The following is a 13,390-nucleotide window of genomic DNA, read 5'->3' on the forward strand; positions in this document are numbered from 1 at the left end:
AACAACTGTGTGTAGAACAGGCATAAAGAGAGAGGACTGACAAAGAGCAAGACGGGAAACTGAGGCACAGAGCATGGGGTGACTTGCCCAAGGTGCAGGGTAAAAAGGTTCCATTTCCTGAGTGCGAGCGATCTATAAGGTTTTCTTTTCTTTTTTTTTTTGGAACCCTTTTGTGGCATTTGCTCCCTTCTTTGTACTTTTAGGTTTGAACAAGCCACTTAAATCAATGGGAGTCAGGCGCTTAAAAACCTTGGAGGGCCTGGGTCTTGAGTGTGTCGAAGTGTCGTTGAAAATCAATGAGCTTTAGACTTCTAAATCCTAATGTGGCTTCTGAAAAAGGGAGATAGACTCTTAAGTCACTTGGGCGCTTTTAGAAAGACCATCTCATCTCGATTGAAATCAACCCAAATGAGGGAGAATTCCAAACTGCTCTGATGGTTAATGACCCACACAGTTTAAAAACGTGCACCTTGTTTCCATTCTGATTTCTTCTTACTTCATCCTCCACCTGTTGAATCTTGTCCTGCCTTTGTCTGCTAGATTAAAAAGCCCGCTAGCCTCAGGTACCTCCTGGCCAATCACCACCATGCTTCAAGTTTGTAACTAAGTCTGATGGATTTTGGTTCTAAAAACATATTCCATGGAAGACACCTTCAGTCTCTGAAAGTTTTTTGGGATTGAGTTAAAGCTCAAAGAGGAAATCCCAAATCTTTAATTCAAATGCAATGAAATCAAAAGGGTGGGAAATTCAAAACCAATAAAAAATCATTTAGACTGCGGAACTCATTGCTACAGGAAGTTGACAAAGGCCAAAAACATACCAAGATTCAGAAAGCGATTGGACATTGAAATGGATTTCAATATCCAGAGATGACATAATTATAACAACTTTGAAAGGGCTGTAAGAGACAGAATACTGGACTAGAAGGACCTTGGGTCTGATCCAGTCTGGCAATTCTTATGTTCAAATCCCAAAGCTGGATCCCTAGATGGAGGCCACACTGAATGGACAGCTAGATTGACTGGATCAGTCAACAAGTCTTTGAATCGCTCCCATCCCAAAGTGAAGGCAGGAAGAGGCAGGAAACAATCAAGACATGACACCAAGTTTCTTAAGTAATAATACTTTAATAAAATTAAGTTCTTAATGTAATTTAGCACATTTAATACATTAACCCTTTCCCTTCTTTGTTTTCTACAAGTTGTGCAACATCATTATTTTAATTTTTTATTTTATTTTAATTTTTTTTCTTCTTCTCCCCTTTACTATATGCCTCAAAACTCAGACATCGAGCCTAACTCTACATTTCTATGTTCGGTTATATCTCTCGCAGGCCTTTCTTTATTTATTTTTGCGAGATGCCGGAGAGATGAAAATAGCTGGATGGAACATGTGATCTGTTTCTGCTAGTAACAATCCCAATTACAGGTTTCCTATGATAAGAACAAAATAAAACAAGGAATGGACTTTCAACAGAGTGGCCACACAACTGGGAAATCAAGGCTAACGCTGGGGAATTCTGTGGCTGGCTGGTTTATCAAGAGAGATATTTTGTTTTAGACCGAGTGATAGGAACGTACAACGGTGCCCAGATAAGAAGGAAAACGAAGCACGCGCACAAGCTCGCACAGCATGTGCAATCTCAGACAAGAGGATAGTAATTTTGTTGTTAAGCAAAATACACAAAGGGCTGAAGGGACATTTGTAATTTACTTTGAACGCACTGAGCCAGATTCGTTAGTTGTGTAAATCTGCATCGCTCCACTGAAGTTAGTGGACCCAATTTACACCAGTTGAGGATCTGACCCATTGATCATTTTGATTCTTCTTCTTTCTCATATCTCACCAATTCTGCATCGCTGGGTCCCCGTGGAGCACGCTGACGTCCATGATTGGGATTCCAGTCTCTGTTGCTCCAGTGAACTGTGGAGCAGCTCCACTGAATTCATTGGAACGAATGTGGTTTCCAGACAGACAAATGAGAGAAGAATCTCCCATGTTGACTTCAGTTTGACTCCAGTATAACTTCAGTGGAGATATGCCAGAGGTGAGATCAGAATCTGGCTCAGCTGGAGGACAGTGGAACAGTGTGAACAGGAGAATGGCATTTGCTGAGATTGAGGTGAAAACAGCAGTGTCATTTTAGCAGACACCACTGTCCAAAACTCAGCCTCATAACCCTGACGCCCTTCACGTTTGCTTAACATCCTTTCTAATCTAGGAGCAAATCCTGTAGGCAAAACAGGATCTGGCCCTGAATATTTGTATTTTGAGAAGCAGGTCAGTTGTAATTATGAAAAAAAAAAAAAAAAGTGCTGATTACCTTACAGAATAGCAAAGCAGTTTGCAAGAACCAGACCTTCTACCGCCTGCTCCAGAGAGCTGCGGAAGGAACCAATTTAAGCAGAGATCCAAGGAGTTAGAGAGAGTTGATGGGTGTTGCTGCTACATTTCTTTGCAAGTTGTTTCAAAACAATCTTGGAAAATCATAACAAGACTGAAAAACAAATTCTGCCGTTAGCTGCCAGGCTAAATCTGGTGTCGCTCCAATCGTGGCTCCAAATTTTATCCCAGTATAACTCCATTGACACATGTGGAGTAACTCCACTAGAGTGACTCTGGATTTACTCCACTGACATCAGTAGAGTGATTCTAGATTCCACTGGTGAAACTCAACTGAAGTTAATAAATTAAAAATCTGGAGTCTCTCTATCTCCATTGACTTTAATGGAGTCACCCCAGCATAGAATCTGGAGTCACTCCAGTGAGGTGATTCTAGATTGACTCCAATGGAGCGACACTGGAATTCCACCAGAGAAAGCAGAATCTGGCCGTCAGCTTCTACAGTATGTGAAAAATAGTAATAAAAATACAAATCCCTCCCTAAAATCCTAGAAACGACTTTTTGACTAGTTAACCTTTCCTGGTCCACTCCTATCACTGCAGCCAATGGGAATTTTGCCATGGACTTAACAGAGGTAGGATGGGGCCAGTGTAAAAGTTAATATAAAGTGCATCTGATCTCCAGTCCAGGGCATCACTGCATAACTTCAATCACTGACAGTTCAAGTATTAAAAACAAAAATGAGGTAAAATAAAAATGAACGAGCAAACAGTCTGCTTCTTGACCCCTGCTGGGAAGGACTAGACCTTGACTCTACCCACCACAAACTCCAACGGGCCAGCACACAAACCATCACCCTCTGCTTTCAAAAAGCTGCCACCGTTTTAATTTTGTTGCAAGTTGGGCTATGGTGGTTAGGGCTCCGTTTCTGCTCTCCTGATTACAGAGAGAAGAAATCAGGCCCAATGGAGTACTCCTGATTTACACCTGTGAAAAAGAGCAGAATCAGTCCTTATGGAGCTACTCCTGATTTTCAGTGCAGTAAGCAGGAGCATAACAAGAACCAATTGTCTTCACTTCCGTCCTAAACTGCCAAATGGCATTACTGTGCGCTGTTAAACAGCTGCTACATCCCACCCCAGAAGCAGCTGCATTTCCAGCAGTTGGGGTGAGGGATGCAGCGACTGCACTGCCTGTGGAAATGCTTTGGGATTCTGCGGGTGCTACTGAACTGTAGGACGTTATTGTGGATGAATCACAGTACAAAGTATTAAAAACTAAAACCAAAGGCAACACCTACTTCTCTGAGGCATCTCTTTTGCGGTAGTTAATTTCTTCTCATAGCACCTATATATTTTAAAAACTATGTTATTTATTTTATAATAATATCATATAAATGGGAGATTTTGGTGCAATCACCACTGCGCTGGGACACAGGGCTCACCCTACTCTGAATGATGACTAGGGTGTAGCATGACAATACTCAAGGTTGCTGGGCAACCTTTGTCTCATCTACAGCTGTCCAATGTACTCTCTGGGATGTGTTTCCTACTGTAAAACCTGCCTTGAGTGAATGCCCAGGACACCAGATAAGATTCTATCGGCAGAACTCAAAGCTCTCGTCCTTGATCCATAGCTCACTGAAGTCACATTGATTTCAATGGCTTTTTTGGATCAGACCATTAAATCTGAACACTGTTCTGCCAGGTAGGGAGACACTGGCCACAATCCCTACTAAAGCCGGGAAAAGAACCCAGGAGTCCTGCCTCCCCTTTTACATAGGGGAAAGGCAGGCAGGTGGAGCATGAGGCTGACCCGTCCCTGAGATCACAGTATCTCAGCCGCAGAGCTGGGAATAGTTCCCTCTTGCACTCTGGATTCATAGATTAGCCATAAAAATAAAATAGGTATGTGGTTCGTTCACTTCCATCCCTGCCCCTTAGTGGTACTCTGCGCTCCCTCGGCCCCCTCCATTCGAGCATCTCAAATTGCTTTAGCCCCTATTTACAGGGAGAGGAAGCTTGAGGCACAGAGCCAGGGGATGTGCAAGGTCTTGCACTGAATCCAGAGGCAGGGTCAGAATAGAATCCCAGAGTCCTTGCGTGGGACCTGTGCTCTAACCACTAGACCACGCTCACTTCAAGAGCTGGGAACAGAACCCAGGAGTTCTGATGTCCAGTCCCCTGTTCTAACCCCGAGATAACACTGTTTCTCCCAAAGGTTGGAATAGAACCTAGAAATCCTGATTCCCTGTACCAGCCCCTAGATCATACTGCCCTTCCAAAGCCCGGCATAAGAACACATAAGTCTCCTTCTTTAGCCTCTAGATCATGTTGTCTCCTCTAAAGTTGGGTATCGAACCCATGAATCCTGACAGCCAGTGCCCCCTTCTCTAACCAGTAGACCCCACTCCCAGGCCGGAGCCAGGAATGGAACCCAGGACTCCTGACTCCCAGTCCCTCTCTCTAACCAACAGATAACACTGCGGTCTTTCCTTTTCTACCTAGGAACCCGAGCATAAATATTAACCTTCCCACAGAGGACCTGAACTGACAGCTCCGATGTCAACTGGTGTAGGTGGATGCACAAGAGAATGGAGCAACCAGCTCCTCCCTCCATCCCAGCAAGTCCGAAAGGCTTTCCCCAAACATGGCACCTCTGTGCCCTCCAGCGCTTGAGCCCTGCAGAATGGTACAAACGCGTAGGTCGACCCGCCAATGCTAGCTGTCCATGGAAACTAGTCCTGATTTTCCAAGGTATTACGATCATCTCGTCTGGCCTCCCACATAGTGCAGGGTCAGTAATGCTGTCAGACAGACACTTGACACTTTGGAGGCTAACCTCATCCAGAGGGGTATTTCATCTCTGGGCTTAATGGCCTGATGCTCTCCCTGTGTGGCTCAGATGGTCAGGGTGCAGAATATTAACAGGCTGGACTTAGAATTTCCAAGAGAAACTTGCCATCAGTTTTTGCTCTGAGAGTTGCACAGTGTGTGAGTCCAACCGGTGCATCACACAGGACCCTAGACGAATCCCACACCTAGAAGCCATACCTATGGCAGAACAGTGTCAGAGGGCCTGATTCTCATTCACACCAGTCACTTGAAGACACCGGCCTTAGGTGCAAATGAAACGCAGGCCCCAACACTGCATGACCCATGAGGCGGTGGACGCACTCCTCTGACCTCAAGACACTTGGAAGAAGAAAGAGGTTAAAAAGCACCATCCTTTTACAGCACGTTTCTTTACCTTTACAGAAGGGATTTCACTTTCCTTTGCCTCTCTGCCTATGTACAATGTAACTTGTCTCCACCAGCCTGCTTCAGGGACCTTCCAAAAGCATTAGTGCTTTTGAGAAGTTTTAAAAAACCAAAGTAATAGTACAAGAAACATAACAACTGCGAGATATTTACTTTTAACCCTTCTTTCTCTGAAATCTCCACTTCCACCCATGCTAGCCCAAGGTTGGAGTTCAGAATAAGGCAAAAACAAGGGCCTTACTTGCCAGTTTTGTGTGTTCAGTGGATAGCCAATTTTTATACATTAAAGAAAGGAACATAAAACCCCAAACTGATCTTTCCTAAAAAAATACGTATTATCAGATCCCACTTTTCCCCCTCTATAAAAATAACTTCAGGACTTTGATTGACAGAAGGTACCAGGTGGAGGTTTGAAATTTTTTTTTTAAGTTTCAGGAAATAGCACTGAGCAAAAATGGATGGAACCTGTGGGGAAATTAAAACAGGAACAACTGACCTTGTTTACAAGTTTAGTTTACATTCTGTTCTGTCTGGGATCATCACCTCTCCTATAGATAAAACAATATGGATAGCATCTACTATATGAACTAGTTAAGTTTATTTATTTTTTAATCTTTTCTATAGGATTATATGAAATAAATTTCAATGTTTATTATTATTATTATTTTAATATTTTTATACCCATCAACTCAAACTCCCCCCCCCTCTTTTTGGTTAAAAACAAACAATTCTTATTTTAAAATGCTTCTTTAGAAGGCAACAGATTAGAAACACCCCACTACCACCTTTCTGATGCCTTGAAAAGGGTGAATACCATTAAGGTTGGATTTTCAGAGCTGATGCGAGTAAACACAGCTCCCGCTGACTTGTACTGGGGTCAAGGGTGCTCAGCACTTCTGCAAGTCAGGTCCTTGAGCCAAGATCATGCAAAGCACTTAAGTGCTTTCCTGAACAGGGATGGATTTAAACATACGCTTTGCTGGATCGGGACCTTAATGGCTAAAAGGGTGCAGGGGAATGAACATGCCCACCATCCCATTCAAAAGCCCACAATTTTCTTAAAGAGGATGCATTATCTTTATGGTTTTTTGCACCAGGTGCTGTTACTGCTCTAGTTTGTAGGAGGTCAAAGGAGGGCAAGGTCAGGGTAGCCAGAAATCCATATTAAAAAGATGGGCTCTATTTTGTGTACCCTCTTCCCCATCCTTCTGGCTTGGTCGTATCACTTACTATACCCTAAGAAGGCTGCATTAAGGCCCTCATCCTGTAAAAGCTACTGGGTACAGTGGAACCACTCATGACAACAGGCGCCTGATAGCGTTTGCAAGGTTGGGCCCTTGTGGCGGATCAATAATCCCGCTCCCTACAGTCCTCAGGGTCAAGCTTCTGATCCACACCAAAGGGCTTGACCCAAAGCACCTTAGGGTCAAGGGGTGAAAACCTGGCCTTGCTGAAGTCAAAGGCAGAACTTCAGTGAGGCCAGGAATTCACGCAATGGGCTCTGGATCAGTTCCTTAAGTGCATGCTTAACTTTAAGTCCTGCTCAAGTCAAAGGGACTTAAGAACGTGTTTAAGTGCTTCACTGAATCAGGGCTTGAAATGACAGCATGATTGCACCAGACAGGAAAATGCTCAAGCACATGATTAACCCTTGACTCTACTGGTAATTAAGCATATGCTTAAGTGCTTTCCCATACAGGGATGGGTTCCTGGACTGAAGCCATAGTGAAACATGTCACTGATTTAGCAAAGGCTGTGGCCCGATCCTGCAATGACTCAGGGCCCAATCTTGCAGATTCATGCCTGCTGATAACTTTACTCCCCCAGGCAATAGGACTACTCCCATATGTGAAGTGACACATATGAGGAGCTGTTGGGAGGATTGGGGTTTTAAATGGCAGCAAGATTTTGAATTCATAGTGGTTTTCCTCTTCTCTAATTTTTAATTTTTTTAAAATACATACAACTGTGTGTAACTTTTATTTCTGGGAAGGGCCATTTGCACTGTAACTATCAACTTTTACATACACACACGCACACACAAAAAAAGAAACATATATTAAAAACACTTTTTAAGCAATACTCTGGATACAAATGTATTTTTTTTAACCTACATATAGTCTAACCCTTCTAAACTTTTTAAGGATCACTTTATCATAAAATAAAATATCCTTTTTTTTCTTATAATAAATTACCTAATAAAAAGTATTTTTATTAGCCCAGTTCCTTGCTACATTTACATGTAATAAATGCATTTATTAAAATAGAATATTAAATTATAAAGAAATGTTCTAATTTTTAAATCTTATTTTTTCCTCCTCTCTCTCTCTTTTTTATTTTTAAAAAACACCTGTAAAAGAACCCAAATAAAAAGTCAAACACCAAATAAGCAAGTTGAATATTTTTGATTTAAGAGGTTCTGAATGTTAACAGTCTTAGCCTTTGCATGTATGGAGATTTAAAAAAAAAAAAAGAAAGAAAGAAAAGAGAAAAAAGAATAGATATCCCTCCAGCTGAAAAATACATTTGCAAATGGGAGCTAGGACAAGATATTCTTATAGTATCTCCTCATTAAATATAAATCCAATTTTGGTTCTTTTTTTAATTTTATGTATTATAATACATACTATTCTCTATATAATTTATGATGATGAGGATATCACAGTATATTTTATATCCCTCCCTGCCCCTTTGTTACATTTATCACCCCTCCTCCCCAAGTCATCCCTCCCCACCCCCGCAACCCCTCCCCGATACCTCTAAAATAATGGCCAAAGACATAGCATATTTGTGTCTCCTTTCACAGGCAAAGCAGATGTTATTAATTAATTAACCCCTCCTCTGAACATCCTGTCACAGCCCCCATCTTCTTTAGTGTCAGAGTCCACCATCAAGGGGTGCTTTGTCCCAAAAGCTTGCAGTACCATATATAACACCAAGGGATCTCCCCCCAGTCCTGAAAAATCTTTACTCGCCCATCAGAACTAGTTGTCTAAGTGAGTAAAGATTGCAGGATTAGGCCCCAGTTCAGCAAAGCACTTAAGCGTGTGCTTATCTTTAAGCACAGGATTAAATCCATTCCTATTCAACAAAGCATGTGCTTAAATCCCAAGGCTCTGCTGAATTGAATACCAGATATGTCTCTGTTTTCTCTACCCACTCAGACTCCTAAGGGCCCAATCCTGCCAGGTCCTGAGAGCCTCCAGAGAAAGGGCTCAGCACTCTTCAGTCCCAAATTACGTTAATGTCACTACCAGTACGAGTTAAGAACTATTTGCATAAATCAGGTCCCAGGTCAATGTACCAGAGATGTCCCTTTCTCCCCATCCATCTATGCATCTAACCAATCTAGTTCTTTGGAAGAGTGCCCATCAGCATGGTATCCGAGCCATTTCACCTCCTACTGACTCGCAGGCTTGGCCCCCAACACACAACGAGGGCTCCGTCCTGCCCTCTGCTGTGCAATCTGGCTGAGGTCCCACAAAGCACTTAAACACGTGCCTACACCGCTGTGCACCTTGACAGGATCAAGCCCCTCATGCAATTGCTGAGGTGTTATATATGGTCACTGCTGTTATATATGGTCAAGCCCCCACCTGCTCCATTTCTCCCAGGAGCCCACTGGACTTTAGTATTGCCCGATGCTGAAGTTACAACCCTCCTCTAGCCTGTCCGGCAGTGCCGAGAGGTAGAGTGGCAGCAGCAGCATTAGCAGAGACCTACCCTCTAAGGCCCCAATCCTGCAAATACTTAGGCACACGCGTAACTTTACTATTACCAGAAGCCTAATTGATTTCAACGGGATGACTCATGATAGCGAGGTGTAAGTGTTTGCAGGACTGGGGGCTGATCCAGCTCCCACTGAGCATTGTTTGTTCTTAAACCCTGAGGTGGGGAGAGGGTGGAACAACTCAAATGAGACCTGATACTGGTCACATTTGCTGGGTTGCATTTCAGTCCAACATTGCCCTCTTTCCACCGGGGATGTTTTAGGGGAGCCAAAGGGGAAGGTTGATCCCCATAAATTTCACACCCCAAATAGTGCCTCATGGAGTCCTGAAATATGTCCCTTCTTCCATGACTGCAAGGTGGAGACACTAAGGATTTGTCCAAACTAAAGACATTTGCACGGGTGTAACAATTGCAAGATGGGTCACCCAGTACCTTACCCCACACAGCAAATACAGCCATACAGATTTACACTGCGTGTAGGTTAGCAAATAAAACCCAGTACAGACACATTAGAGTGGAGTGGGGGCATTTCTTTCTTTCATCCTTATTGCTGGTGAATTGGACCAACAAGCCATTTCTAGTCACCTGTCCAGGAAGGTATAAGTCAGAGCAAATAGTTAAGGTCATGGGCATTTTTTGTGGTGTTGATTTTTTTTTATTTTTTTGTGGGTTTTTTTTAAAGATTTTTTTATATATATACACATATATTTAAAAAGAAAATAAAGAGTTATGCAAATTTATGCTCAGCCACACGCTGGGGTCCTGGCGAGCTGCTAAGAGGCGGGGCCTGGGGCATTCCATCAGTTGAATGCCCCCTACAGGAGTTCAAGAGGATTTAGGCCCCCTGTACCCCTCTCCCCCCGAAAGCACAGCCCCCTCTCAGACTAGAGGTAGCTCTTGGTGCACCTGCAGCCTGCTGTTCTTTCTTCTGAGGTTGCTACATCAAAATATGGGGAGGGAGAAGAGGGGTAAGGAAGGGAGAACAAAATAAAACAGGTCGCAATACTGCTACTCAGTATAAACTAGAACTGCTACATCAAGCTTTCTTTTAATATATATGTATATGTGTGTGTGTGTGTATATATATATATATATATAAATATATATATATAAAAAGGTTATTGGAACTAAACATTTCATTAAAGGCCGACTTGGAAGCTGGAGTGGGAAAGCCCAGTCCATGGAGATATGGACCGGCTGCCTACCGGCCATACGGATGGCTTCCCCTCCTGGTTCCGATCAACAAGCTTGGATAATTGTTTGGGTTAGGGTTTTTTTCTTTTTTTTCCCCCCTTTAGAAAGGTTTTTCTAACATTTTCAGCATGCAGGAGGCTTTTACGTCACTTTATTTCATGAAGGGAAGGGAGAGATTCTAAGCTCCCATACCTTCGTCCCCACTACTCCCTAGGGTCAGTGCTAGAATACGGCCCCCGTCCACACCAGGTCCCCAGTCTGGGTATCTTCCCACCCTACTCCATCCCATCCCACCCCACCCCACCCCACCCCACCCAAACCTCTTCACAACCTGGCATCAAAGAAAAACATTGATCAAAAACTCGCTCACATTACCACGAACAGACTTCACTTAGCCAATCATGACTAGTCACTCAACTAAGATATTGGCCCCATGGGACTCAGCCAGGGAAGCACCGGCTGTTGTGTTGTAATCCCATCCGTTACCAACACAGATATTTCTGAATGCCCCTTTGGAAGGGTGGTCTGATTTCCGACCCGCTTTTTCCCCCAACCACTCTCCTGACATCAGTAGGAAAGGTATGCACAAAGAGGAACAGAATTGTGGGGGTTACTCCCCAAAAAGAAAACTTATTTTTTACCTTTCCTTCTCTTCTATTGGGATCGAAACAAACAGATTTCAAATAATTATTGGACCCTTTCTGAAAAGGACGTGGTCAGAACAGGACAGATCTTCAAGTTTTCACTGAGGCCGTGTTTCCATTGAAGCGGCTGGGAGGGGATCTCACTCCTGCACATTGGGAACAGCCCGAATCCCATGCACCACTTAAGCCTTCAAGATTTGAATGGCAACAGGAAGGCAACAGGCCCAATTCGCCATTGTCCTGCAGCACTGGCGTAAATGACAACACAAGCAAGTGGGTCTAAAATGCTATGGCTGTGATTTGGTAGCAGTTTGACACCTTCTTTGCAGCGGTATAAATGACTGCAGAAGGTGCAGGGCAATGGAGAATTAGGCTGCTTAAGGTTTGTTAAAGCTGTGTGGGGAAGAAGAGGGGTCATATAACTTTGACATGACAGCGTCCCCTTTAGTACAACATTTTCTATCAGCATCCGCTGCAGAACCTAGGAGCGCAACCTCCTACCACTGTCTATCCCCTGCCCTGTATAATAATCCACCATCAATGCAAAGTGTTATAAGTACAAAATCTCACGCCCCTCCACCTAACATCTGAAGATCATACATGGACCTTTTCCGAGGCTAAAGTCCAAACAGAGGCCTGCCTCAGTATCAGCAATCCACCCCCTGTATGTGACCGAAGGATGTCTTGAATGAATTGTAGAGGGGCTCAGTTGGGGTTGAGTGGCAAAGAATCAAGAGGAAGAGGGGATAGTCCCAGGAAGCACATTACGATGAAATTAAAGTCTCCTGTAACTCAAGGAACATCTCTGGCTATTTTTATTTATTTACTTTTTGGCTGTAGAACTGTCTCTCCCAAGTTGCTAAGCTCGTTGGTCCACAGTTCTAAATCAGGGTCCAGGATTCGTGAGTAGAAGTAATTTGGGGGTAGGAAAAGAGTGGGGTGGGGGGAAATATATATATATATATATATATATATTGGTACTTGGTAGGTTAATCCAACACACGTAACTTTGCCACCATGGCAATTTGGCATCCAGGTACCGGTTGAACAAACCTGATCACGTTAAGATGCTGGATTGTGATTGGCGTCGAGGCCAGATTTGAAGCCTGTCTCTCCCACTTCCCAACAGTTTAAAAAGTATCTGATTTAACAAAACCAGGAGTCTTCAAATGATTAAAAGGATGTTCAACAAGGCAATTCATTTATTTATTTTTTTGTTTTGTTCTGAAAAAAATATAATATATAAAAGTGGCAACCTCCGGAAGATCCAGGTTAAGGACAGTTGAAGAGGTTTTGGTCCATAAAGAAATATTTTCTTCTTCCTTTTTTTTTTTTAAATTTTCCACTTGGTTTTGGGTAACAAAAGTTTTGGTCCAGTTTAAAAACAACGACGACAACAAAATTATACATATAAACTCGTTTTTTTGCTTTCTGTCGGGATGCATGTTGGTTTCAAATGGGCTCATTGCTTGTATTGCATGATCGTCTTTCTTAGGTTTTGGTGCGGTATACTTTTTTTAAGAAAAGAAAAGAATGTTAGCGTGTGTGTGTACTTTAAGAAAAGAACAATGCTCTGTGTGTGTGTGGAGAGCTGCAGCTGGTATCACTTGGAAAAAGCAAAGAAGAGTGAACTATGGAAACATGGAAGTCAATCCTTGCCCTTGGATGGGAACTCAAGACTGGTTTTGAAATACCCTGTTAGTGACTCCTGATTCATCTGATGAACAAATCCCTGTTTGGATTTAAAAAAACAAAAAAAACAAAACAGAGTTCCAAACTCCGCGGTGGCTCAGAATAATAAAATAAATGCTAAGCACCCAGTGTGACTCCTACAGGTTCTTCCAAACCTTCTTCAGTTTCACCGGCGTCATTTTTATTTGTTTTTTCAATGTTCTTTTTTTAGAAAAAAAAGGAAAACAATAAAAGTTCTTTAGCTGCTGTTTTGTGGGTTTTTTTTTGTTTGTATTTTTTAAAATCTTTGAGGTAATAGAGTTGTGCCCTCGTTCTAACAGGTTCCCAGAGGTTGATGGTTTTTTTTTCTCTCTTTTTTCCCCCTTTGCCATCTGTTTTCTTTTCTTTCTGAGCTCTTGTCTGCCGGTTGGTTTGATGTCCCGGGGGGGGCAGCTTCAGACCAAGTTAAAAGAGGGAGTGTCGGTGGGGAAGGAAGAGCTGTTGGGGAAGCCCCTCATTTCCCATGTACCCCCGGTGTCCTGGT

The sequence above is a fragment of the Natator depressus genome, chromosome 24 (assembly GCF_965152275.1).
Source record: "Natator depressus isolate rNatDep1 chromosome 24, rNatDep2.hap1, whole genome shotgun sequence".
In the NCBI taxonomy this organism is placed as follows: domain Eukaryota; kingdom Metazoa; phylum Chordata; order Testudines; family Cheloniidae; genus Natator; species Natator depressus.